The 27,087-nt window shown below is 44.7% G+C and overlaps 1 protein-coding gene across 2 annotated transcripts in view; it reads right to left on the minus strand.

Annotated features, from left to right (window-relative positions):
- SPON1 (spondin 1) overlaps positions 1-27,087 on the minus strand; it is a 1,048,567-nt gene that overhangs the window by 660,530 nt on the left and 360,950 nt on the right. The gene's annotated exons all lie outside the window — the stretch shown is intronic.

Raw genomic sequence — 27,087 nt, forward strand, 5'->3', positions numbered from 1 at the left:
CGTGTGGAAGACAGGGTGGTGGTGGTGGTGGCTAAGTGACTGGAAGCATTATCCGCTATCCAACCAACAACCTTTTGACACTGCTCTGGGTTCAATAGTGGTGTGCTGCGGTCCCCTAGAAATTGGGACAGGAAGGTCAGGCGAGAAGATGTGGGTGTTTGTTGTGGCACAATTTCGGCTTGCCCACGGCCTTGTCCTCGGCCTCTGCATGCACCATTACCATCACGTCCAGTTCCCCGTCCCTTGCCACTTGCCTTGCCCATTTTAAATTGAGGACAGTATCTTCCACGCTCACTACAAATGACTGAGTTTGGGGCGAACTTATATGTGATCCGTGTGATGGAGAAAACAGAGTTTTAAATACTTGGTCTGTAGGTAAGTAGTTTGAACAGCAAACTGCGGTGAATTGCTTCACTGACACATTAAAGGAAATTTTTAATGGAGCCCAGAAATGGCAGTATTTTCTGACAACGTATATGTGATCCGTTTGACGGAGAAAACAGAGTTTTAAATACCTGGCCTGCAGGTAAGTAACTTGAACAGCAAACTGCTGTGAATTGCTTCACTGACACATTAAAGGAAATTTTTAATGGAGGCCAGAAATGGCAGTATTTTCTGACAACGTATATGTGATCCGTTTGACGGAGAAAACACAGTTTTAAATAGCTGGATTTCTAGTGCTCTAATATGGAAGGGACCTGGCTGTATTCTGCAGTGCCAACAAGCAAATGGTGCAGAAAAAACGGTGTTCTCTGGATTGTTTTTAAGCAAATAATGAGGACTAAGATCCAAAGAAAAGTATTCCTGGCCCCTGAGACCTGGGCCTTTGTATAGAAATATCTAACAGCAGCAGAAGGCAGAATTGGAATGGAGCCTCTTGTGCTATATGCACTGCAGTCTGCTATATACACTGCCTGCCTATACACCCTGCTGGCCTGATATCTCTGCAGATGGATTAGTCCTCAGAAGGACTGTTTGTTAAGATGGATAAGTGTAATGTACGGTTTTTCCCTACACTACCTAATACACAATCAAATCTCTCCCTAACGCAGCAGCAGCTCTCCCTACACTGTCTGATCCGGAGTGACTGTGACGAGCATAGCGGCGCCAGGTCTGATATAGACCTGATGATGCCTGTGTGGCCAGCCAATCACTGTAATGCCCACAACCAACATTGCTACGGCATTGCAGAGCGCCAAACATACAGGGAGGGGACCCGAGTTCCCACCCGAGCAACCCGGAAATACTCGGCGAGCGCCGAGCATCTCGAGCAGTGAGATGCTCAGCCAAGCACCAAGCAGTAGCGAGCATGCTCGCTCATCACTAGTGAAGAGGTATTGGCTTCACAAGTAGAAGTGAAAAAAATATCCCTTTTTCGGAATCCACAACTAGTTTGTTATTCTCAAAACAAGTAAACAATTTCAAAGGCTTTCTATGAAAGCTTCCTAAAAATTATCCCTTTTTTTAAAGGACAAGGCAAAATATTTTCAAAGTTTAAAAACAAAGGCTTATTGACAACAAGCATTTCAAAATTTTAGCCGTATTATGTGAGTTGTTTGATGCTTGTTTATCTTCAAGAGACTATTGCATCAGCAGTAGAGTCTAGCATTATAAAGCACACAGTGGGAAGTCAGCCACAGTAGAGAATTAGGACTGGGCAGGTAATAAGATGTCTGTCATTGTAAGGCCAGCAATAGCAAGCTTGGAAGCAACACTAAAGTCTAGCGCTATAAAACACAGTGGGCAGGCAACAAAGAGATATACGGCAGTGCAGTGGCATTATCAGAATCTACATAGTAGAGAAATAGGGTGGGGCAGGCATAGAGATGTCTGGTAGTATAGGTCCCAGCAGCAGTACTACAGTATAGATGAAAGTATGGATAGGGACTAGATATCTGCCTGACGTGGGTCAGAAGAAGACAGATATCCTACAGTCAGGCAGGCATATAATATGGTTGATTTCATCATCAGCCATAGGCAAATAAAGGTCCATGTCTGATTCATTTGAAATCCAAGGGGTTACATTTTTCCTTGAGGAGAGTGACATGCCAAGCCAGACATGCCAATGTGAGGAGACTTTTAAGCTTTGCAATGCTCCTCTGGGAAATTAAATATGCAAATTGCTTCTTCAGAGAGGAAGTGGACTAGAACCCTAGTGCCACTTATTGGAAGAAGCAATCCTAAAAGTCAATATTTCAGAGATAGATGCTGGGAAAGAAAGTTGTTTCTGCGCTCTCTGGATTCACGACAAACCATTAGTATGGATAAAAATGTAGGTTTATTGTCTACGAGTTTCAGAGTCCACCTACTCCTTCTTTAGGACAACCATACGTACATTCCTCCCCATCCCTCCCCTTTTCATATTTTTCCATCTAGATTTACAATATACCAACTACATAAAAATTTAAAAAAAAAACGTATCCTGTGCTCCTTTTTCCTCCCTCCTATCTTTCTCCTTCTCATAAAGTTGTTGATACTTCTGATGGTTTCCCTAACGGGACTGTCAGGGAGGGACTGTAGGGATATGTCCTAGAGCCCATATCTCTCAGTGGCCCTGGTACACCACTGTTCTGGTCTTTTGACCAGGCTGCTATGTGTGAACACGCTATTGAACTCAATTTACCTCACTTTCTGAGCTCAGAGTGATGGGATTCCCGGCTCTGATGAAATGTTGGCTAGTTCTGTTTGATTCACTGCCTCCTGCTCCACAGGCAGTGAAGTCTGAGCTTAGAATTCCTTTCACTCAAAAAAAGTGTGTTTTTTTAAGTTTTTTAAAGGACAATATAAATAACATGTATATTATTTATACATTAAACAGTCACAAAAAAATACACACCAGTACTTGAGAAAGGATTCATTCTGTTTCACTGTAACTCATGATTCTGTCCATGATCCTGGTATATTACCTTTCCTTAATAAAAGGTTATGTATAGTCAGTGGACTCTGAAACGCATAGACAATAAACCTACATTTTTATCCATACTAATGGTTTGTCATGACTCCAGAGAGCGCAGAAACAACTTCCTTTCCCAGCATCTATCCCTCTGGCATATCCATAGGAAGCTGCAGCATATGGAGTCCAGGCTTTATAGGTGTTGTGTTCCACACAACCCTACTAGGTGAGCAGTTTTTAATACTTCAGTACCAATTATTAATTGGATAAGACCCTATTGCACTTTGCATTTTTCTTAAATGTCAATATTGACCCTTTAACAAGTCTTGCCACATGACTTAGAGTAAATGAAAAAACAATCTCAGTTTGCAGGATGCTGCAACTCATCAGTGCAAAATGAGAGATCTTGGCATGTCACTCTCCACAAGGAGAAACGTTACCCCTTGGCTTCCGGTCAGATGCTATTCACCCAGCCAAACCAGATCTCATATTTTGAACTGATGAGGGGCAACACCCTGAAATACAGTGTCTGCAAATTGAGATTCTTGTTTGGATTTTATATTACATCGTGTGGCAAGGCTGAAGGATGTTGCAGGCAGCAGATCGCTCTCCACGGCATCTCCAGACTCTTTCACGTCTGTCACATGTGGAAAGCGATCTGCTGCCTGCAACATCCTTCAGCATGACCAGTTTGGCAGTGGGTCAGTAATGGTGTGGGGTGGCATTTCTTTGGAGGGCCGCACAGCCCTCTATGTGCTCGCCAGAGGTAGCCTGACTGCCATTAGGTACCGAGATGAGATCCTCAGACCCCTTGTGAGACCATACGCTGGTGCGGTTGGCCCTGGGTTCCTCCTAATGCAGGACAATGCCAGACCTCATGTGGCTGGAGTGTGTCAGCAGTTCCTGCAAGATGAAGGCATTGAATCTATGGACTGACCTGCCCGTTCCCCAGACCTGAATCCGATTGAGCACATCTCGGGCATCATGTCTCGCTCCATCCACAAATGTCAGGTTGCACCACAGACTGTCCAGGAGTTGGCGGATGCTTTAGTCCAGGTCTGGGAGGAGATCCCACAGGAGATTTTTTTTTAGCAGTGTATTTGTACATGTAAATGAGATCTCCTCTGAGGCGTCATTTTTCTAAGCTAAACAAGGCCAAATTTTTCAACCTCTCATCATGTGAGAGGCCTTCCATCCCTTGTAATAATCTACTTGCCCGCCTTTGAACTGACTCTAACTTCTGAATATCCTTTTTGAAATGTGGAGCCCAAAACTGGATCCCATATTCCAGATGTGGCCTCACCAGTGACTTATAAAGGGGTACCAATGTATTGGAATCGCAGGATTTTATCTCTCATTTTATACATCCTAAAATCTTGTTTGCTGTTGCGACTACTGCTTGACATTAAGTACTGTTGCTCATCTTACTTGAAACCAGAATACCCAAGTCCTCCTCCTGTTCTGTAGTCCCGAGTATACTCCCATTTAATGTATATGCAGCAATAAGATTACTCCTAGGTGCATTACTTTACATTTATCTACATTGAATCTCATCTGCCAAGTGTTTGTCCATTCAGTCATCTTATCCAGATCGTTCTGCAATATCATAATGTCAAGATCAGATTTTAAAATCCTACATAGTTTGGAGTCACCAGCAAAGACTGACACTTTACTCTCAATCCCATCCACAAGTTCATTATTAAAGAAGTTAAAAAGAATCAGTCCTAGCACAGATCCCTGCGGGACCCCAATGCTGACTATTTAGAGAATGTACCATTTATGACGACTCTTTGTTTCCTGTCATTTAACCAATTCCTTACCCATCTACATATAGTTCCCCCAAGTCCTTGCTTCTGTAGCTTCAGTATAAGGCTGCTATGTGGAACAGTATCAAATGCCTTTGCAAAGTCCAGATAAATCAGAAGCATTACCAACATCCAGATTTGCACTTACCTCCTCATAAAAACCCAACATGTTCGTTAGACACGACCTATTTTTCATAAATCCATGCTGATTATTGTAGCATCGGCGTCTCTGTCCCCTGACAGGCAGAGACGCCGTCCCCCTTACCGCCGCGCTCCTGGCCCGGAGTCTTCCAGCTCTCCTGCTGCTGCCGGCGCGCGCAGCTTCCCGGGCACTGTGCTTAGGGCGCACGCGCGCTCCCCCCCTCTTAAAGGGGCCACACGTGCCGTCCTAAGGAGTCCCCGGCCAATGGCCGGAGGACTTCTCATATAAAAGGCGCCTCCTCCAAAATGGAGGTGCCCATGCAAGGTTGTAGCTTTGTGTTCTAAACTCTGCTTCAGCCCTCAGGTCCCGCTGCTAGTCTGACTACCAGTCCAGTCCGCCAGCCTGACTACAAGTCCAGTCCGCCAGCCTGACTACCTGTCTCCGCCAGCCAAGTGCACTCTCCAGCCCGACGGTCTGCCTACAGTCCAAACCTACCAGTCTGTCTATGGGACAGGCTTGCCTGCCTACCCGGAGAACGTACCTGTTACTTGCCGTGCCTACCAGTCAGCCTACCTGAAGGCTTCTACCAGTTACCAGCCGTGCCTATCAGCCAGCCTACCTGGAGACTCCTGCCAGTTACCCGTGGGAGTCACCTTCTCTCATACAAGGACTGGTCCAGAGTAGCACCTGGTCCCTCTGCTCGGTTCTTCCCTGGTTCACGGAGTCGATTGAGCCGCCATGCGACCTTGGTCAGTCCGAGTTGATACCTAGTTACGCCCCTCTGGTCCCTCCTTGCACCGAAGCACAGAGGTTCCACCACCCGGATACGTAACTATTATCATTTATTATATTATTCTCTGCGATATAACTCTGCAGGTCATGATGCCCTCCGAAACTTTGCACACTACCGATGTCAGACTTACTGGACTGTAGTTACCTGGATCCACCTTCTTACCTTTCTTAAATATCGGTACCACATCAGCTATCCTCCAATCTTGTGACATTATCCCTGTTACAAGAGAGTCTAAGAATTTGAGATACACCGATCTGCCAATTACTGAGTTCAATTCCCTCAATATCCCTGAACGAATGCCATCTGGGCCTGGATATTTGTCAATGTTTAATTTGTTCAGATGCTGGCATATATCTTTTTGTGTTAAACTAGTTACATCAGGTGGTAGACTTTGATTTTTGCCTTGTTGAATGATCCCGGAAACAGACGATTCATTGGTGAACATGAATGAAAAGTGACTGTTTAATATTTCAGCTTTTTATTGTCCTCTAGAATTATCTGGTTATTATCGTCTTTTAAAGAGGGGCCGATACCATCAGTTTTTTTCTTTTTGGCATTGATGTATTTATAAAAAATTTTGGGAGTTATTTTAATGTCGCCGGTGATTAGTTTCTCTGTAGCTAACTTTGCTAGCTTGATTTCTTTTTTACATTTCTTATTTAGATTTTTATACTCCAGAAATGTTATTTAAACTTTGTACTGTCTTATTTATCCATAATGGTTTCTTTTTATTCATGGACATTTTCTTACCAGAGGGTATAAATTTTCTACCGGATACTAGTAGTATTTCCTTAAACATGCCCCATTTATGTTCGGTATCCCCAGTTACTATGACATGGCCCCAGTCTACACGATTAAGCTCTTTCCTTAATTTGATGAAATCAGCTTTCCTAAAGTTACAGGTTTTTACATTTCCGCTTTTGAATGTTTGATTGAAAATTACATTGAAACTTAATATATTATGGTCGCTGCTTCCCAAATGCTGCTGGACCTGTAGATCTGAAATTGTATCTGATTTATTTAACAGGGCCAGATCCAGCAGATTACCTCCCCTGGTCGGTTCATCTCAGCTGGTAACTGAGAGAGGTAATTGTCTTGAATTGCGGATAAGAACTTAGAATCTTCTGGTTGTGCTAAAAGCTATAAGTCCTATTGAATGTCTGGATAGTTAAAATCTCCCATAAGAAGAACCCAATTATTATTTGCTGCCTTTTTTTTTTAATTTGTTGCAGCATTTCATTCTCTGCCTGTTCAGCTATATTAGGCAGCTTGTAACAAACTTCAGTTAGCAGCGTTCCATTTTTGTCATCACCATGTACATACTGACTCTACATTGTGAAAGCTCCCCACAATGTTGTCATTTAGCACAAGTTTTAAGATGAATTTAATGAAAATACACACCCCTCCAACTTTTTTTCTTTCCTGTCCTTTCTAAATGTAGTGTAACCCTCTACGTTTGTCACCCAACCATGGCTTTCATCCAGCCAGGTTTCCGTAATGTCCACGACATCGTATTCTGTGACCGACATAAAAGTCTCTAGTTCATTCATTTTGTTTGCAAGACTTCTTGAATTTGCCAGCAGACATTTAAAACTATTAGCAGATTTGCTACTCCTACTCAGCTCCCTACTTTCTTTGCATATCCCACCCCCCTAAATCCTCATTAATCCCTACTGTCTCACTCTCTCTCTGTCTACTGCACAACTACCCTCCCTCTCCCAGATGCTACTTAAAAAGCTCCTCCATCAGTTTGACTATTTTTTACCCAAGCACAGCTGCACCCTCACCTTGAGGTGTAGTCCGTCCCTACTTTAGAGCCTGCTGCTGATAGAGAACTTAGCCCAGTTCTCCATGAACCCAAACCCTTCCTTCCTGCACCAATTTCTAAGCCACTTATTTATCTCCTTAAGCTCCCGCTGTCTTTCTAGTGGTGCTCGTGGCACTGGCAGTATTTCTGAAAACACCACCTTGGAGGTCCTGGCCTTCAGCTTCTCTCCTTGTTCCCTGTAATAATTTTTAACATGTGTTCGGATGTGGTACGGTATATAAGATTGTATATATCTATGTATGTTTGTATACATGTGTGAGGAGCTGCCCATTTTCTAAAGACTATGATACTTTTCCAGCAACGGACCACCATTTTTGTTAATATTATTATTGTGTTTTATTAGTGATTTACTTGTCATGTTTTATATAGTTCTGCTAACTTGTCAGTATGTACACTATATTCACGTGTAAAATGTCCAGCATTCCACTAATCTGTATCTCAGGAGTCCATTGTTTCAACAGCCAATGGTCTCATTAGGTGAGTTTGAATTGAGACACAGTGGAGCTGTCATCACAGGGGGTCTTACATGCAGTCTCAGATAAAGGCTTCTAGAATATTATTCATTGTTTAGCGAACAGTGAATGCTTGAGGGGGAGGGTGATCACTTCTGTGCTGGGAGGGGGCTGACCCCAGGGATGTGCAGGAGTTGATGGAAGGACACTGGAGGGATAGAACCTTTGGCTGTGGAGCTGATGGATGGATGGATGGCTTATGGAGTGTTGGAGATCAGTTATCAACTGGGCTGGATAAACGTACTACAGTTGTGGATATGTCGTTGGATATCAACTTTATTCTAGGACTGTGACTGTTGCTATTGGATATCTGTGCTTCGATTGTTTTATCCGTCATCTGGAGGATCGTGGACTGTGGCTACAGACTATACTGGCTGGAGATACAAAATCTGGGCCAACCTGAAGTTCACTTAAGTAGTTAGAAGGCCTTACAGTTATTTTTATATTATATATACTTCATATATTCTACTAAAGTCGTTAACTAATCTAAATTCATGTTCATATACATATATACATTTGTTCAAGTATTTCAATGCGAAATGTCAAAACAAGAGGCGATGTTATTTGTTTGTAAAACATTTTAATAAAATCAGATTGAACATAAAATTTGAGAGTCCTCAGTGGTTGATACTTTTTAATGGCTAACTGAAAAGATGGTAACAAATTGCAAGCTTTGGAGACTACTCAGGTCTCTTCTATGATGAAGAGACCTGAGTAGTCTCCAAAGCTTGCAATTTGTTACCATTAGTGATGAGCGAACGTGCTCGCCACTGTTCAGTACTCGCCCGAGCACCACTGTGCTTGACAAGCTCGTTGAGTATTTCCGGGTTGCTCGGGAGTGAACTCGGCTCCCCTCCCGGCATGTTTGGCGCTCTTTAGAGAGCCATGCACTGTAATGCACTGCCATGCACCGTAATGCCGAAGCTATGTTGGTTGTGGGCATTACAGTGATTGTCTGGCCGCACAGCATCATCAGGTCTATATAAGACCTGGCACCGCCATTCACGTCACAGTCTACCCTGGAAACAGGCAGAGTAGGGAGAGGTGCTGCTGTGTCAGGGAGAGATTTGCTTGTTTATAGTTAGTATAGGTATTCCACAACATACATCTATATCCATCTGGACAAACAGTCCTTCTGAGAACTAATCAAGATGCATATAATCAGTGCTAGGCAGGCAGGCAGTGTATGTGGCAGGCTACATTGCATGATACAGCACAAAACAGTCCATTGAACGTCCTGTCTGTTGCGGCTGTAATAATTACAGATATTTCTAGATATAGCCTCAGATATCAGGAGCCAGGGCAATTTTTTTTATCTTAATGCTGGATATTTGCTTAAAAAGCAATCCAGAGTACACCATTTTTCTGCTCCATTTGCTTGTTCTCACTGCAGAATAAAGCCAGATCTGTTCCATATTTCAGCGATAAAAATCCAGAAATTTTAACTGAACGTGGAAAATATTGGCCTCCTTTTCCATTCTGTTGCAGTGCGTCAGTGAAGCTATTCACAATAGGTCGCTGTGTAAAATAATATTAGTAAATTACAGGCCTGCTATTTAAAACCGTGGTTCTCTATACGACATATCACCTATAAAACTGTTCAAAAATCACACATTTTTTCCATTTTCATTTCGTTGCAGTGTGTCTGTGAAGCTATTCAAACTAGGTCTCTGTGTAGAATAATATTAGTAAATTACACGCCTACTAGTTAAAACTGTGGTTCTCTGTCAGATATATCACCTATAAGACTTCAAAAATCATGCATTTCTTCCATTTTCATGCCGTTGCAGTGAGTCGGTGAAGTATTCACACTAGGTCTCTATGTAGAAATCGTGGTTCTCAGTCAGACGTATCACGTATAACTGCGTTCCAAAATCAGCAATTTCTTGTGAATGTAGAAAATATTGTCTTCCATTTAAAATGGGCAAGGCACGTGGAAAGGGACGAGGAAGTGGACGTGATGGTGATGGTGCATGCAGAGGCCGAGGATATGGCTGTGGGCAAGGTGAAATTGTGCCATAACAAACACCCACATCTTGTCGCTCGACCTTCCTATCCCAATTACTAGGGGACCGCAGAACACAACTATTGAACACAGAGCAGTGTCAAAATGTTGTTGGTTGAATGCTTCCAGTACCACTGCCACCACCACCACCCTGTCTTCCACATGGTCAAGTCTCAGTAGCCGTGAGTCTGGACCACATATTCCTCACCCTGATCCTCCTTCATCCCACCATGCCGAGTGCCCGGAGACAACTGATCCCACGCATTGACACTCAGAAGAGCTGTTCACTTTTCCATTTGTAGATTCGGGCCTCTTGCCCAGCCAGCTTCAAGCGAGTCGAGAGGAGAACGCGTGTAGCGATGCGCAAATATTGGAGCAGCCACGATCACATGAAGGCGACTGTGGTAAAGTGCAATTACTGTCGCAAGAGGTGGATGATGATGATGAGACACAATTGCAAGAAAGTCAGGAGGAGGACCATGGTGCGGAAGTGGAAGAAACGGTGGTAGATGATATAGTAACTGAACCAACCTGGCAGGGGTACATACAGAGCGAGGACAGCAGCACACAGGGGGAGGAGGCGTAGCACCACAACAGGCAGGAAGAAGCTGTGTGGTGGCCGCAGACAAAAGGCGGGAAAGCGTTCCTTATAAAGCCAACATGACGGAAGTTGACAGTACAACTGTTAGGTTTTCCCGAGTCTGGTTATTTTTTGAAGACTCTGCAGTTAACCCCAAAAAGACCATTTGCACCACCTGCCAGGCCAGCATCAGCAGGGGTAGCAAAACTAGCAAAACCTTTCACCGAACTAAAGAATATGGCTGTGGAGAAATACAACTGTCACTGAGAAGCAGTGTCAGACTGAAAAACATTGGGCCCACCCGAGGATTTGATTCTGAGGGCCCACCTTTCTCCCCCGCTCAAGAACCCATAGCAGCTGCAAAGTTTGCACCTATCATGAACTCTCCTGATGGAGAAGCCAGGGCCCACCCGAGGATTCTCTGATGGGCCCGCCCAACCCTGCCGAGAAGGAGCCCTGGCTAAGAAAAATGTTTGGGAAGGTTCCCGGACACTCTATGGCTGCTTTTTTAATGTGGACTGGCTCTGTACCGCCCATGGCCACATTCAACTGTCCACGTGTTTGTGGTTAGGCGGTCCTTCCCAGTAAGTGCACTGGAGAGGGCACGGGTAATGTTGTGGGACCCGTGCTTGTGGAAGGCGGAGACAACACCGGGATAAATAGTGGCAGCTGGGGACCGAGTATGGACACCTGGCCACCGCCGCCATGAGGTAGTGGACAGCTTCCGCCTACTAGAGGCTAAAAGGCCACATTTCAAGTGCAAGCAGCTGCCCAGAAATCTGGCAGTTTACTATTTCGACCTGTGGGTGGGTGGCTGGCTGCATACTTGTGCTTGTGACGCGCCCCCTGGGACATATTCCTTTTTGAGGGGAATACCCGGCACCGGATCAGATGGGGGGTTGTAGTCTCCGAGCGGCTGTGACCCGGTCCCGTGCCCAGGGCGTCAAGCTCCGTGTTATGTGGCAGTCCTACAGATGTTATGAAGTTCGTTGTGTCGACTACGCCACCCGTTGTGATGCGGTCACTGTGGCCGCCGCTGCAGCAGGGTCCGCTGAGGCTGATGGTGGGTGCGCAGCTTGGTGGGATAACCCCCAACGGGAGGGGTATAGCCTCAGAGGGGACAGGCGCAGAGGATGGGGGTTGTGGTGGTGCGGTGCAGCCGGTAATGATGACAGACTCGGGTTGTGCAGTTAAGGGTCTTTACTTACTGCAGATGTTCCTGGTCACTCTAGCTCCAAGTGACCACCCGAGCCGTGCTGCGTCCACCAGGTCCTGGATCCAGCCAACCCCCAAACAAGTCCGGAGCGTGGCCCTGAGCTCCCCCTCTGTCCTTTCTTCAGCCGTCCCCACCAGTGATTCACCTAAATCCAGCTCCCTCGGGCCTCCTGTTGGGACACCCTTGGCCCTGGGTTCCCTGACCCTTCCTGTGGTGTGCCTTCAGGGTGAATGTGGTGGGTGACCGTGACAGACACTGCCCACGGTCTCCGGTCTCTGGCTGGGGAATGTCTTTGCCCCCACCAGCTTGGGTTCCGGTACCCTTGTGCTGACTCCTCACCCGGTGTTCTAATTTGGGTTCTTGGGTCCCTTCTTTGTCCCCCTCTGGGTCTTTCTTCACTCCACTCTCTCTCTTCAGGGCCTCTCTTTCTTTCAGCTGCTCCTCTGCCTGCTTCCGCTCCTCCTCTCCTGCTGACTTGTCCTCTGCACTGACTGACTCTCTGCGTCTGACTTGTTCTCTGCGTCTGACCCTGATCTTAGTTGGTGCCCACCTTATATACACCCTCTATGTGTGAGCTCAGGTGACCAGCACCCAATGAGCTCCTATCTTTACCCAGGCTGCTCCCCCTATCTGCCCCTACACTACATGGGATGTACCACCCCCCTCCCACTCCAGCCAGGAACAGGCTCGGTTGTACCTGCACATTTCTAAGTGGGAGTACCGTCGGCCTGCTCCTCTGAAATGGGATGTATGTAGTGCATGCAGTCTATCTGAGCTCAGTTCCACACTCCTTCCTTACCCGGGAGTGGAATATCACACCTCTGGGTTGAGGTGCAATACCCCTGTAGCAGCCGAATCCTCAGGGTGCTACATTTGCATTCCAAGGAATGGGGTAGGGTCAAATGAATCTTGCGCTGGGAAAAGGACATGGAGGTGATTGTTGCAAGTCTGCAATGACAGGTGCATGGCAGGAGAAATCTTCGCATGTGCCAAGGATCACTTATGATGGGCACACTTTTAGATAGTGACCTGGGAGTCAGAGATGCTTCCAGGGGTCTTCCCCTTGCTTTTCCCATGTCTTTTAAGAACTGTGTGCATGTGTCTGATGATGTGTCTCACACCACATGGCCAGATAAGGTTGTAAAATGTTAAAATTACATTTCCCAGTGAATGCATTTGTCTTGGTTGAAAGCAATGAAAAAGTGCAAAAACGCATCAAAAACGCTACGTTTCAACATAGCCCAAGGTGTGGAGGAGCATTTTTGTTTTTGGTTATATATTTTGCCTTATATACAAGTCATTACCCTGGGAAGGATGTTCTTTAACATATTTCCCAGGAAAATCCATTTTGGTTTCGTTTTTGCATGTTTCATTGTGAGTCCGTAAAAGTGGCGTAATACCTCTGACAACAATGTTGACAGCAGTTTCTTGGGAGTCAGAAATGCTTCCAGGGGTCTTCTCCATGCTGTTCCCATGCCATTTGAGCACTGTTCCCATCGACTTGGGCAATTTTTAGGCCCTCTGCAGACCGCCGGGGGGAGCTGCCTGAAAAATGCTTGAGTTTCCCATAGACTTACATTGGGCTCGTTACTCGGACCGAGCACTCGAGCATTCCAATTTGCTCGACTCGAACGATGAGTACCCGAGCATTTTAGTGCTCGCTCATCACTAGTTACCATCTTTTCAGTTAGCCATTAAAAGGTATCAACCACTGAGTACTCTCAAACTAATATTTTTTTAATTAATTATATGCCTGTATGTGTATATATCTGTGTACGTGTTGTGGTAAGAGGCCTCATTCGGCCGCTTCCGGAAGTAGACCCAGGAACCATGTTTTCTCTGCAGGCTTTATTTAGTGGCATAAAGCCCTGCAGCTCCAGCAAAAATAAACACAGCCTTACTTGCAAAACAACAAAAACAAAAGATAAACATTAGCACAGTCCATAGCAGTGTGGGATTAGCCACACAGGTTGTAGTCCCAGCTTTCAGCTCCTCTCTGAGCTGTGGCATTCTTGTCTGGAGTCTTTGCCACTCCAAACTCAATAACCGAGAAAAAAAAACAGGACTAAACATTTAAACGTTGCTCAGCCACACCCTGGGGTGGAGGTATGGGGAATGACGTAACTCCCATCTCTATTTCCCATAAAACTACGCCCTTTAAAAGAGTTAACCCCCCAGCATATAACATGCTGGCAGAAAGTTTATTGGTTCTAGTTCACACAGGCTAGCAACCTGTGTGACACATATACCATACCAGTGACTCTGTTACAATATCTTTCTATATGTTTGTGTAAGTGCGTATCTGCGTTTGTGTGCATGTCTGCGTGTGCATTCATCTGCATATGTGTGTACAGGTTTGCATGGATGTGCATGTCTGCGTGGGTGTGCACGTCTGCGTACTATATGTTGTAAATCAGGGGCTTTTCCGTCAGTGAATTTAGTGAGACAGTGACCCAGGCAAGTTAAGTAAAATGTCCTTTATTGTCCAAATGCTGCACACATAAAATTGCTAAAGTCCAGTGCTGCTGGCACTTGCTCCCCTGTAAGATTCTCGGGTGCTATTGTGATCACTAGCTTTGGTCTATGTTAGCTCCACACAGCCAGGCATATGTCCGCAGAACCTTCACCTCTGTAACATGTGAAATCCAAACACAAACTGACACATCCAAAACTTAAAGAAGTTGCCCACTACTTGTTATGTGTCCCGCAATTTATTAACCCAGTGATTATAAGACTTTTTGTAAATACCTTGCTGTGTCTTTATTGCCTGTGAGCGGCACTATGCTTGGCCGCTCACAGGCATCACATGACCCCCCACTGATGTCACGTCAAGTGAGGCACGACATCAGTGACGCGGACCCCACGGTGGATGCTGGGTTGTGGGCAGCGTTACCCCGCGCGTCACACCCAGCATCGACCGCGCGCTTTCCCAATGAATGAGAAGAGGGAAAGCACATTGTGGACGTGCGTGTGATGCGTGGGGTAACCTCGCCCACAGCCCAGCATCCACTGTGGAACGCAGAAGTGAGTAATCCCAGGTGCAGCCGGAACTTGACGAGACATCAGCGGATGTCAGAGCCGGCTGCAGCCGGGGGTCACGTGATGCCTGTGAGCGGCCAAGGATAGCGCCACTCACAGACAATAAAGACACAGCAAGATAATTACAAAAACTTCTTATAATCACTGGGTTAATACATTGGGGGACTCTTAAAATGTAGTAGACAACTCCTTTAACTGCAGGTTTAAACGAAAACCATGGCCACGGGCATCTTGTAAGACCCAGACTGGAGGGAGCAATCTGTCCCACTACCATCCTACAGATCTCTCCAAAAATAAAAGCCCAAGAAAGGTGTTCCTAAACTGACTTTGTCAAATAACTTGACCCAGTCCACATTTACTATTATTTTGAATGGTAACCACAGCCTTGGCTGTGATTACAATGCATTCCAGCAGTCAGTATGCTCTTAAACACATTCTGAGAAATACATAAAGGTCCTCGCATATAATTCCCCTCACTGTCTCACAATGTGTTCATGATTGCATATGTGTGCAAGTCTGCATACGTGTGTATGTCTACATATGGGCAGCACAGTGGCTCAGTGGTTAGAACTGCAGCTTTGCGGCACTGGGTTCAAATCCCACCAAGGACAACATCTGCAAGGAGTTTGTATGCTCTCCCATTTTTGCGTGGGTTTCATCCGTGTGCTCCGGTTTCCTCCCACACTCCTAAGACATACTGATAGAGAATCTAGATTGTGAGCCCAATTGGGGGCAGTAATAATGTATGCAAAGCTGTCAAGCGTGTGTCAGAAGTGACAGACAGTCACGCTGCAGATGGTTGCAGGAGATCTCTACGTTTGGCATTACAGACACCTTCTTAGAGGCTGTCTCTAGGACCCAGCAGCTACCTTCTTCTGGCTAATTAACACCCTGGCTGAGTGGATAAATACCTACTGTGTGTCAGAGGGAGGTGCCGGCAATATTCATTACTCCTTGTGAAGGCTTCAGCAAGAGCAGTACTTCTTCCTCTCTGGTGCTAGAAAACGTGTGCGAATTTGTCTGGTGTTGTCTAAAGCTAAGCAATTTTCCCTTGTTTGTCCTCCCTTGTTGTCATTAGTGTTCAGTGGGGATTGACTAGCACTCATTCCCTTCCTTCCCTAGCCTGGGCCAAATGCCAGGGAAAGACAGGGCGAGGTACGCATGCAGCGATTGGTGAAGAACCAATATAGGGACGTTAGGGGAGACAGGGTGATATTCTATCAGTCTAGGATGTCTCCACTCCCCCCTTTCCCTAGAGTCTGGGCTTCCTTTCCCTCTTTCCTCTGTGTTGTGCTAAGTCTTTCTCACACCTGGCGTGACATTATCGCCGGCCGAGCACATTTTGAAAAGGAAAAAAAAAACCTGACACTTTAGGGAATTTTTTTTGTGTTTTTTGGGTGTGTTTTTTTTTTTTCACTTTATCTTTGGTATGGGTTCAGTTGCAGAACTCGCAGAGCCGTTTCATTGTCTGTCTTTGGAGGTGAATGACCTCCGCTGTGAGGTTCAGCAGCAGCATCAGTGGCTACAGGTCGCCAATGTGGGGGTTTCTGCATGTAGGCCTGTCCAGCCTGAACCCAAGGTTCCCCTCCCGTACAGCTTTTCAGGAGGTAGGGACAAGTTTTTTGTATTCAAGGAGGCCTGCAAACTGTATTTTAAACTTCGTCCTTACTCCTCCAGAAATGAGGAGCAATGGGTTGGAAGGGAGATCCTCAGTCGTGAGCGTTTTCTTTACCACAGGATTTGGTTTGTCTACAATCTGTGAAGGGGTTTTTCAGGCTCTGGCCCTCATCTATGATGACCCTGACCGAGTAGCCTTGGCTGAGTCTAGGCTACGTCGCCTTCAGCAGGAAATCAGTGGAGACGTACAGTTCGGAATTCCGTAGATGGGCAATGGATTACAAATGGAATGACTCAGCCCTTAGAAGTCAATTTTGTGAGGATCATACTGAAAGGTTGAAAGATGCCTTGGCAGTATATGAAACCCCTCAGTCCTTGGAGGCTGCCATGTCTTTGGCCATACGTCTTTATAGACGCCTTCGGGATAGAAGGGTGAGACCACCTTCTCAGGGGCCTTCTTATCAAGGTAGTGTACCTTTGCCGGGGGAGTGGTCTGGGGTGAACAAGATACTGGGGGAGGTGGAGGAACCCATGCAGTTAGGGGGTGTCTCTGCATTATACATCTCCCCGGTGATTCGCAAGAAAAAAGGCGTATGTTTTTTTTGTGGGAAAAAGGGACATTTTGTTGGGACCTGTCCTTCAATTCCTAAACAAAAGGAGACTCGATTAACTCTTGGTAGTCTGGAGTTGGATAAAAAAGGGGTGCATTTATTGCCAACCTGCAGTTTCCGCTTTGTCCTGACAGCAGAGGTGGTGCTAGAGAGCGAAACTGAGAAAATTTCTGTGTTTGTTGACAGTGGAGCCGGAGTCAGCATGGTTGATGCTGAGTTTGTGAAAACTCATGGTGTTGCTTGCTGTGCTTTAGCTAAACCTATTTCCATCTTTGCCATAAGACTCTGCGCCACTTGCACGAAAAGCATTTACTCAGATTGTACATAATGGAAAACTGAGGGTGGGGTCAGTTCATTGTGAAATAATCCCTTGCTATGTCCTGGACAATCTTCCCACACTGATTCGTTTGGGTATTCCTTGGCTTGTTAAACATAATCCGTTGGTGGACAGGCAAGTCGGGGAGATTATTGAATGGGGAGATTGCTGCCATGATTATTGTTTAGATATTTCCCTTTCTACTGTCTCTACAGAAATATTACCAGCTTTTCTGTCTGGCTTTGAGGACATTTTTTCTGAGAGGGGGTGTAAGGATTTGCCTCCTCATTGCACTTATGACTGTCCTATTAACCTGACCCCCGGAGCTAAATTACCAAAGTCCAGCCTGTATAATCTTTCTGGCCCTGAAAGACAAGCCATGAAGGATTTCATTGCGGAAAGTTTGGAGAAGGGACATATCAGACCCTCATCTTCGCCCTTGGCGTCAGGCTTCTTTTTTGTGAAGCAAAAAGATGGCGGTCTACGTCCCTGTTTACATTTTTGGGAATTAAATCAAATTACCATCCGTGATCCATACCCTTTTCCTCTGATTCCTGATTTGTACAGCCAGGTTGTAGAAGCTAAGGTACTCTCCAAGTTGGATTCATGGGGAGCCTACAATCTGGTTAGAATCAGAGAAGGGGACGAATGGAAAACAGTGTTCAATACCTGGAAGGACATTTCGAGAGTCTGGTTTAGCTTTTTGATTTGACCAATGCACCTGCGGTATTCCAGCATTTCATAAATGATATTTTCCATCATTTGGTGGGGAGGTTTATGGTGGTCTATCTGGATGATAATTTGGTTTACTCACCTGATATTGAAACACATCAGGGGCATGTTAAGCAGGTACTTCAGATATTAAGGGATAACAAACTTTATGCCAAACTGGAAAAACGTGTTTTCGCTGTTTGGGAGGTGCATTTTTTGGGGTACTTGTCATATTCGGGTTTTCGGATGGATCCTGAGAAGATCCGTGCAGTCCTTGATTGGGAACGTCCCGAGTACCTGAAGGCTCTACAATGTTTTCTGGACTTAACTAATTTTTGCCGTAAATTCATCCAAAATTACTCTGTAATTGTGAAACCCCTTACTGACATGACTAAGAAGGGGTCTGATTTTTCCAAGCGGTCGGATGACTCCCTCCCGGCTTTTTCTTCCTTAAAGAATAATTTTGCCACTGCATCTATACTCCGTCAATCTGATGTTTCCCAACCCTTTATTGTACAGGTTGATGCGTCGGATGTCAGGGTTGGGGCTGTGTTGTCTCAAGATCCATCCCCTTATAAATGGCGTCCATGCGCCTTCTTTTTTTAAAAAAAATGTCTTTTTTTTTCGTTTTTTGTTTTACCATGTTCACTAAAGAGGTTAACTAGTGGGACAGTTTTACAGGTCAGGTCATTCCGGACGCTGCGATACCAAATATGTGTACTTTTATTGTTTTTTTTCATAATAATATTTATTTATGGGTACAGCATATTTTTATTTTTTTGAGATTTTTTTATTATTTTTTTGAGATTTTTGCATCTTTTTTACATTTTTTTCAATTTCTGGCACTTTTTCTTAGTTTTACACTTTGTCCCACTATGGGACTTTCACATTTTGCACTTTGATCGCCTATATGGCGTAGGGATGCAGCAGCATCCCTGTGCTATACAGCCTGTCAGCGCTGCACAGGGAGAAGTTACTTTGATCGTGCACTGCGCATGATCAAAGTAACTTCCTCCGGTCTGGTTACCCGGATGTCATCATGACGACATCTGGGTCACCAACAATGACAACCACCGGGACCCAGCTCAGACAGCGCGGGATGACAGAGAGGAGGTAAGTATCGACTTTGATCACAGCATTTTGGGGGTTAATGTGCAGGGAGCGGTGCGGGACCGCTCCTTGCACATAGTACCGGGTGTCAGCTGTGACAATCAGCTGACAACTGGCGGCGATCGCCACGCACCGCTTGTGTGCGGGCGCAAACCCGTTATGCAGTAATAGTACGTCCCTGGCCCAATAAGCCTAGGGTGCAGAGATGTACTATTACCACATACGTCAGAAAGGGGTTAAACCTTCTTACTTCCTAACAAAAAAATATGTTTCAAAATGATGCAGATGTAAAGTAGACATTTGGTAAATGATATTTATTAACTATTTTGTGTGATATACAGTTAGGTCCATATATATTTGGACAGAGACAACATTTTTCTAATTTTGGTTCTAGACATTACCACAATGAATTTTAAACAAAACAATTCAGATGCAGTTGAAGTTCAAACTTTCAGCTTTCATTTGAGGGTATCCACATTAAAACTGGATGAAGGGTTTAGGAGTTTCAGCTCCTTAACATGTGCCACCCTGTTTTTAAAGGGACCATAAGTAATTGGAAAGATTAAATAATTGTAAATAAAATGTTCATTTCTAGTACTTGGTTGAAAACCCTTTGTTGGCAATGACTGCCTGAAGCCTTGAACTCATGGACATCACCAGACGCTGTGTTTCCTCCTTTTTGATGCTCTGCCAGCCTCCACTGCGGTGGTTTTCAGTTTCTGTTTGTTTGTGGGCCTTTCTGTCTGAAGTTTAGTCTTTAACAAGTGAAATGCATGCTCAATTGGGTTGAGATCAGGTGACTGACTTGGCCATTCAAGAATATTCCATTTCTTTGCTTTAATAAACTCCTGGGTTGCTTTGGTTTTATGTTTTGGGTCATTGTCCATCTGTAGTATTAAACAACGACCAATCAGTTTGGCTGCACTTGGCTGGATCTGAGCACACAGTATGGCTCTGAATACATCAGAATTCATTCGGCTGCTTCTGTCCTGTGTCACATCATCAACAAACACTAGTGACCCAGTGCCACTGGTAGCCATGCATGCCCAAGCCATCACACTGCCTCCACCGTGTTTTACAGATGATGTGGTATGCTTTGGATCATGAGCTGTACCACACCTTCGCCATACTTTTCTCTTTCCATCATTCTGGTTGAGGTTGATCTTGGTTTCATCTGTCCAAAGAATGTTCTTACAGAACTGTGCTGGCTTTTTTAGATGTTTTTTAGCAAAGTCCAGTCTAGCCTTTTTCTTCTTGATGCTTATGAGTGGCTTGCACCATGCAGTAAACCCTCTGTATTTACTTTCATGCAGTCTTCTCTTTATGGTAGATTTGGATATTGATACGCCTACCTCCTGGAGAGTGTTGTTCACTTGGTTGGCTGTTGTGAAGGGGTTTCTCTTCCCCATGGAGATTATTCTGCGATCATCCACCACTGTTGTCTTCCGTGGGCCCCCAGGTCTTTTTGCATTTATGAGTTCACCAGTGCTTTCTTTCTTTCTCAGGATATACCAAACTGTAGATTTTGCCACTCCTAATATTGTAGCAATTTCTCGGATGGTTTTTTTTCTGCTTTTGCAACTTAAGGATGGCTTGTTTCACCTACATGGAGAGCTCCTTTGACCGCATGTTTACTTCACAGCAAAACCTTCCAAATGCAAGCACCACACCTCAAATCAACTCCAGGCCTTTAATCTGCTTAATTGAGAATGACATAACGAAGGGATTGCCCACACCTGTCCATGAAATAGCCTTGGAGTCAATTGTCCAATTATTTTTGGTCCCTTTAAAAACAGGGTGGCACATGTTAGGGAGCTGAAACTCCTAAACCCTTCATCCAATTTTAATGTGGATACCCTCAAATGAAAGCTGAAAGTCTGAACTTTAACTGCATCTGAATTGTTTTGTTTAAAATTCATTGTGGTAATGTCTAGAACCAAAATTAGAAAAATGTTATCTCTGTCCAAATATATATGGGCCTAACTGTAATTAACTGGTTTAAGGGCATAAGAAAATTCCAAGTTTGAAAATTGCGAAATTCTCATCAAAATTCTGATATTGTCATGAATAAACGCAAAAAAATATCAGCCTAAGTTTGCCACTAGCATTAAGTATAATATGTCACGAAAAAAACATGCTCAGAATCATTGGGATCCGTTGAAGCGTTCTAGAGTTATTACCTCATAAAGTTACATTTATTGATTATCATTGAGGAAAAAAATGCAGCACTACCAATTATTTTGTGGAAGCGCTGCGTTTTCGCCGCCATTAACTTGCATTAGAATGCATGTATTCCGCTTCACTAGATAAGCACATGTGGAATACATGCGTTCAATGTGCGGATGGTACCCAGGTCTAGAGGAGAGGAGACTCTCCTCCGGACCAGGGTACCATAGAACCTGTGAAAAAAGAATAAAATAAAAAATAAATATTATACTTACCTTCTGATGGCCCCCGCTGCGCTTGTCCTCCCTTGCCGGCAGATCGCGATGGACTGGAGGACCTGCGCTGACGTCATAGTCATGTGACGGGTCACGCGATGCTGACGTCGGCAGGTCCTTTAGTGTACCAAGATCTGCCTGCAGCCAGGACGGAGCGAAGCAAGACACCGGGGGACATCGGAAGGTAAGTATAGATTTATTTTTTTATTTTTAGACATTCTTTGGGGTCACACTATATAAATCCATGCCGTTTGCATGGATTTATATAGTGTGACCAAGTTGACAAGCACTTTCCAAGTGATGCTAAAATCACTTGGAAAGTTCTTGTCAACCCGCATGCAGAAATGCATGTGAAGAACGCTTCACATCCGCATGTCCCTGGCAGGAAAAACGCATGTACAATCCGCATGTACAATCCACATGTACAATCCGCATGCGTTTTTTTCTGCCAGGGAGATGCAGGAACGCTCTGGAAAAATCCGGCGCATTTCTGCATCGTGGGCACATAGCCTTAAAGGGGGGAAGAAAATGTGTTGGATATTTTAAAAGAGGTTACCTCTTTAGTAGTATATTGTGGCAAATAGTACCAGGCAGTATTGTGCCATTCGTGCCAGATAAATAGTTATGTGTTTATTCACCTAAAGCAAACATTCAGTCACATATTAAATTCACTGATCTAGGCTATGTCGCTAGTTGGCTTTAGCTCTCTCCCCTAACTATGCTAAAAGTTTGTGTAATGGCTCACTATAAAGACTACAGTGGACTCCTGCTTATAGTATAAAAGTGAAAGTAGAAGAGAAGGGCTTCCATTGGAAATGTGAAGCTCTTTGCCCAAATGGAAAACATGCAAGAAATTTCCAAGTAATACACAGCGATTAAAGCATTCTTCACACGTCCATGTTTAAATATGAATATGAAAAACTGGTACTGGTGCCAGTGTATTCCATCAGTGTGTTATCCGTGTGTCCTTTGTACCATCAGTATCATCAGTGTTCTTCTGGTATGCATAAAGAAAGAATTAAATTACAAAGCTTCTCCTATTCTCTGCAATGTTATTGCAATGTTAAACACATAGCGCACATGGATGGCACACTGATGCAATCCATGAGCAGTATGTGTTTTTCAAGTACCCATAGAGTTGTATTAATCCTTTTCATCTGTGCTGTGCTCAAGATGCTCAGTACTCGGTGAGTATTTTTTTAATGTTTGGGCAGGCACTCGAGTCCCTGCCATGCATATTTTGCACTTTTTAGGCAACTAATTAACATGCAGGGACCTCTTGACAGTCACTGCCATAGCCATGTTGGTTGTGGCATTACAGTGACTGGCTGACTGCATAGCATCATCGGGTCTATATAAGACCCGGGACCCTATGTTCGTCACAGTCTACCCCGGAAATAGGCAGAGTAGGGAGAGAATTTGTGCATATTTAGGCCGGGATTCCACACCAGTTGTATTCATTTCATATGCACCAGCAGCCCTTGTAAGGGCTCATTCTGATGAATATTAATACTGTTGTTAGCAGTAGTTCATTGCCTGTTCTTTCTGCTGCTGGAACTCAGATCAATAGTCCTAGCTATCAGGGATTATACAGTTAGGTCCATATATATTTGGACAGAGACAACATTTTTCTAATTTTGGTTCTAGACATTACCACAATGAATTTTAAGCAAAACAATTCAGATGCAGTTGAAGTTCAGACTTTCAGCTTTCATTTGAGGGTATCCACATTAAAATTGGATGAAGGGTTTAGGAGTTTCAGCTCCTTAACATGTGCCACCCTGTTTTTGAAGGGACCTAAAGTAATTGGACAATTGACTCCAAGGCTATTTCATGGACAGGCGTGGGCAATCCCTTTGTTATGTCATTCTCAATTAAGCAGATAAAAGGCCTGGAGTTGATTTGAGGTGTGGTGCTTGCATTTGGAAGGTTTTGGTGTGAAGTAAACATGCGGTCAAAGGAGCTCTCTATGCAGGTGAAACAAGCCATCCTTAAGCTGCAAAAACAGAAAAAAAACATCCGAGAAATTGCTACAATATTAGGAGTGGCAAAATCTACAGTTTTGGTACATCCTGAGAAAGAAAGAAAGCACTGGTGAACTCATCAATGCAAAAAGACCTGGGCGCCCACGGAAGTCAACAGTGGTGGATGATCGCAGAATAATCTCCATGGTGAAGAGAAACCCCTTCACAACAGCCAACCAAGTGAACAACACTCTCCAGGAGGTAGGCGTATCAATATCCAAATCTACCATAAAGAGAAGACTGCATGAAAGTAAATACAGAGGGTTCACTGAACTGTGCAAGCCACTCATAAGCATCAAATATAAAAAGGCTAGACTGGCCTTTGCTAAAAAAAAATCTAAAAAAGCCAGCACAGTTCTGGAAGAACATTCTTTGGACAGATGAAACCAAGATCAACCTCTACCAGAATGATGGAAAGAGAAAGTATGGTGAAGGCGTGGTACAGCTCATGATCCAAAGCATACCACATCATCTGTAAAACACGGCAAAGGCAGTGTGATTGCTTGGGCATGCATGGCTGCCAGTGGCACTGGGTCACTAGTGTTTATTGATGATGTGACACAGGACAGAAGCAGCCAAATGAATTCTGATGTATTCAGAGCCATACTGTGTGCTCAGATCCAGCCAAATGCAGCCAAACTGATTGGTTGTCGTTTCATACTACAGATGGACAATGCTCCAAAACATAAAGCCAAAGCCACCCAGGAGTTTATTAAAGCAAAGAAGTGGAATATTCTTGAATGGCCAAGTCAGTCACCTGATCTCAACCCAATTGAGCATGCATTTCACTTGTTAAAGACTAAACTTCAGACAGAAAGGCCCACAAACAAACAGCAACTATAAACCACCGCAGTGAAGGCCTGGCAGAGCATCAAAAAGGAGGAAACACAGCGTCTGGTGATGTCCATGAGTTCAAGACTTCAGGCAGTCATTGCCAACAAAGGCTTTTCAACCAAGTACTAGAAATGAACATTTTATTTACAATTATTTAATCTGTCCAATTACTTTTGGTACCTTTAAAACAGGGTGGCACATGTTAAGGAGCTGAAACTCCTAAACCCTTCATCCAATTTTAATGTGGATACCCTCAAATGAAAGCTGAAAGTCTGAACTTCAACTCCATCTGAATTGTTTTGTTTAAAATTCATTGTGGTAATGTCTAGAACCAAAATTAGAAAAATGTTGTCTCTGTCCAAATATATATGGACCTAACTGTAATATTACTTTTGCTCTTAACCCTGATAATTTTTGTGAAAACCAATATAATACACCACTTATACTGGTCCATTTGTTTGTTAACAGCATACAGCCACACTTGGTTGATTTGAATAGCATTGCTATATAGTGCAAGCAGTGAAACTTGTCCATCTGAGGTGGTCAAATATTACTGCGGCAATAATCGTGAAATTTTATTGAAGCTGCAAAATATTATACTCCATTTAAAGTGAGCCAGACATGCGTTAAAAACATCCATCCAGACTTGGCCGCTAACCAATAGCATGTTATACTGCTATTGCAGAGAAACTTGTCCATCTGAGGTGGTCAAATATTACGGCGGTAATAATAGTGAAATTTTGTTGAAGCTGCAAAATATTATACTTCATTTAAAATAGGCAAGGCGCATGGTAGGGGAGGGGGAAGTGGACGCGATGCTGATGGTGCATGCAGAGGCAGAGGCCATGGTCAAGGTGAAACCATGCCTGCTGCAGGAGCACAACAAAACACTCATATCATGTTGACCTAGCTTCCTGTCCCACTTTGTAGGGGGGCTTGCCCTGGAAATTTTGCCTTTCAGGCTTGTGGAAATGGAAGCATTCCACAACCTCTGCAATCATTGGTACTCGACCCCCAGTCACCACTATATCTCCCGGTGTGCCCTCCTCGTCTTACAAAGCGACGTGTTCCATAACATTACCCGTGCCCTCACCAACTCTGTTACTAGGAAGGTCTACCTAACCATGGACACGTGGACAAGTGCTTGTGGCCAGGGATGCTATATTTCCCTGACAGCAAACTGGGTGAATATTGTGGAAGCCGGGACCCAGTTGGACTCTGGGACAGAACACGTGCTACCGATGCAGAGGATTGTGGGTCCTGGTTCAATCAGGGTTGCCCCGACCTTCTACATCAGTTCCTTCACCTCCTTCTTCTCACCCTCCAATTCTGGAACATCAGCCGCAAACTGGAGGCACAGCAGCACTGCCTCGGCCAAGCGGCAACAGGCTCTGCTGAAGCTAATCTGGTTAGGTGACAAACCACACACTGCTGCAGAGTTGTTGAAAGCTGTAGCAGAGCAGACAGATCTGTGGGTCTCACCCCTGAACCTATAACCATGCATGGTCGTGTGTGGCAATGGCCTTAACCTGGTGGCAGCTCTGAAACTGGCAACCTCGCACACGTACCATGCCTGGCCCACATGCTCAACTAAGTGGTTCAGTGGTTTTTAAAACCTACCCTGATCTGCCTGAGCTGCTTGTGAAAGTATGTTGCATGTATGCCCATTTCCTCAAGCCAGCTACAGCTTTTGCCGCCCTGGTAGTGCTTCAGTTATTGTTTGCAGCTTGCAGCTTATCAACTGGTGTGCGATGTCACCACGCATTGGAACTCAACATTGCATATGTTGGCAAGGCCTAATGAGCAGCAGAGGGCAGTTGTTGAGTACCAGCTCCAACACACCCATCGGTATTCTGGTCAGCCTCTACACATAATAGCTGATGAATGGGCATGCATGTCTGACATCTGTGCAGTTCTCCAAAACTTTGAGCACTCCACCAAGATGGTGAGCGGCAATGATGCCATAATCAGCATCACCATCCCGCTTCTCTGTCTACTGAAATGCTCGCTGCTCACAATTGAAGAGGTGGCTTTGCAGATGGAACACGATGAGATGGAGCAAGGAACAATACAGGGTGATGCTATACAGCCCAGCTTCATCTCATCTTCTCAACGCAGATTGGGTGATAATGAGGAGGAACAGGAGCTGGTTTCCTGTGCTATAGACGGTTCTACCCACACCACCTTCATCCCGTCTGATCAGCGTGGACGGCCTGAAAAGGGGGAGGAGAGGGAGTATGAGTAGGAGGACCAGGAGGAGGATGAGGAGGAGAACATGGACAGTCGTCCTCTAGGTGGGGACAGGGAAGTCTTAGCTGTTGGCAATCTGGCACACATGGCTGACTTTATGTTTCACTGCCTTTCCCATGACTTTCACGTTGTACGCATTTTGGCCAACAGTAATCGCTGGTTGGTGACCCTTCTAGACCCACGCTACAAAGAGAACTTTCTATCTCTCCTTCCCGTGGTGGAGAGGTATAAGAAAATGTTGCAGGACCAGAAGGCCTTTGTTGAAGAATTATTAAAAAAAAATAATGGAAGACTCATAACCTAGGAAGCAAATCCAGCTTTCTGACACTGGGCACTACATTGTGACCCAAAATCCTTTGG

The sequence above is a fragment of the Phyllobates terribilis genome, unplaced genomic scaffold (assembly GCF_046119375.1).
Source record: "Phyllobates terribilis strain yellow unplaced genomic scaffold, ASM4611937v1 Scaffold_75__1_contigs__length_6962009, whole genome shotgun sequence".
NCBI classification, from domain to species: Eukaryota; Metazoa; Chordata; class Amphibia; order Anura; family Dendrobatidae; genus Phyllobates; species Phyllobates terribilis.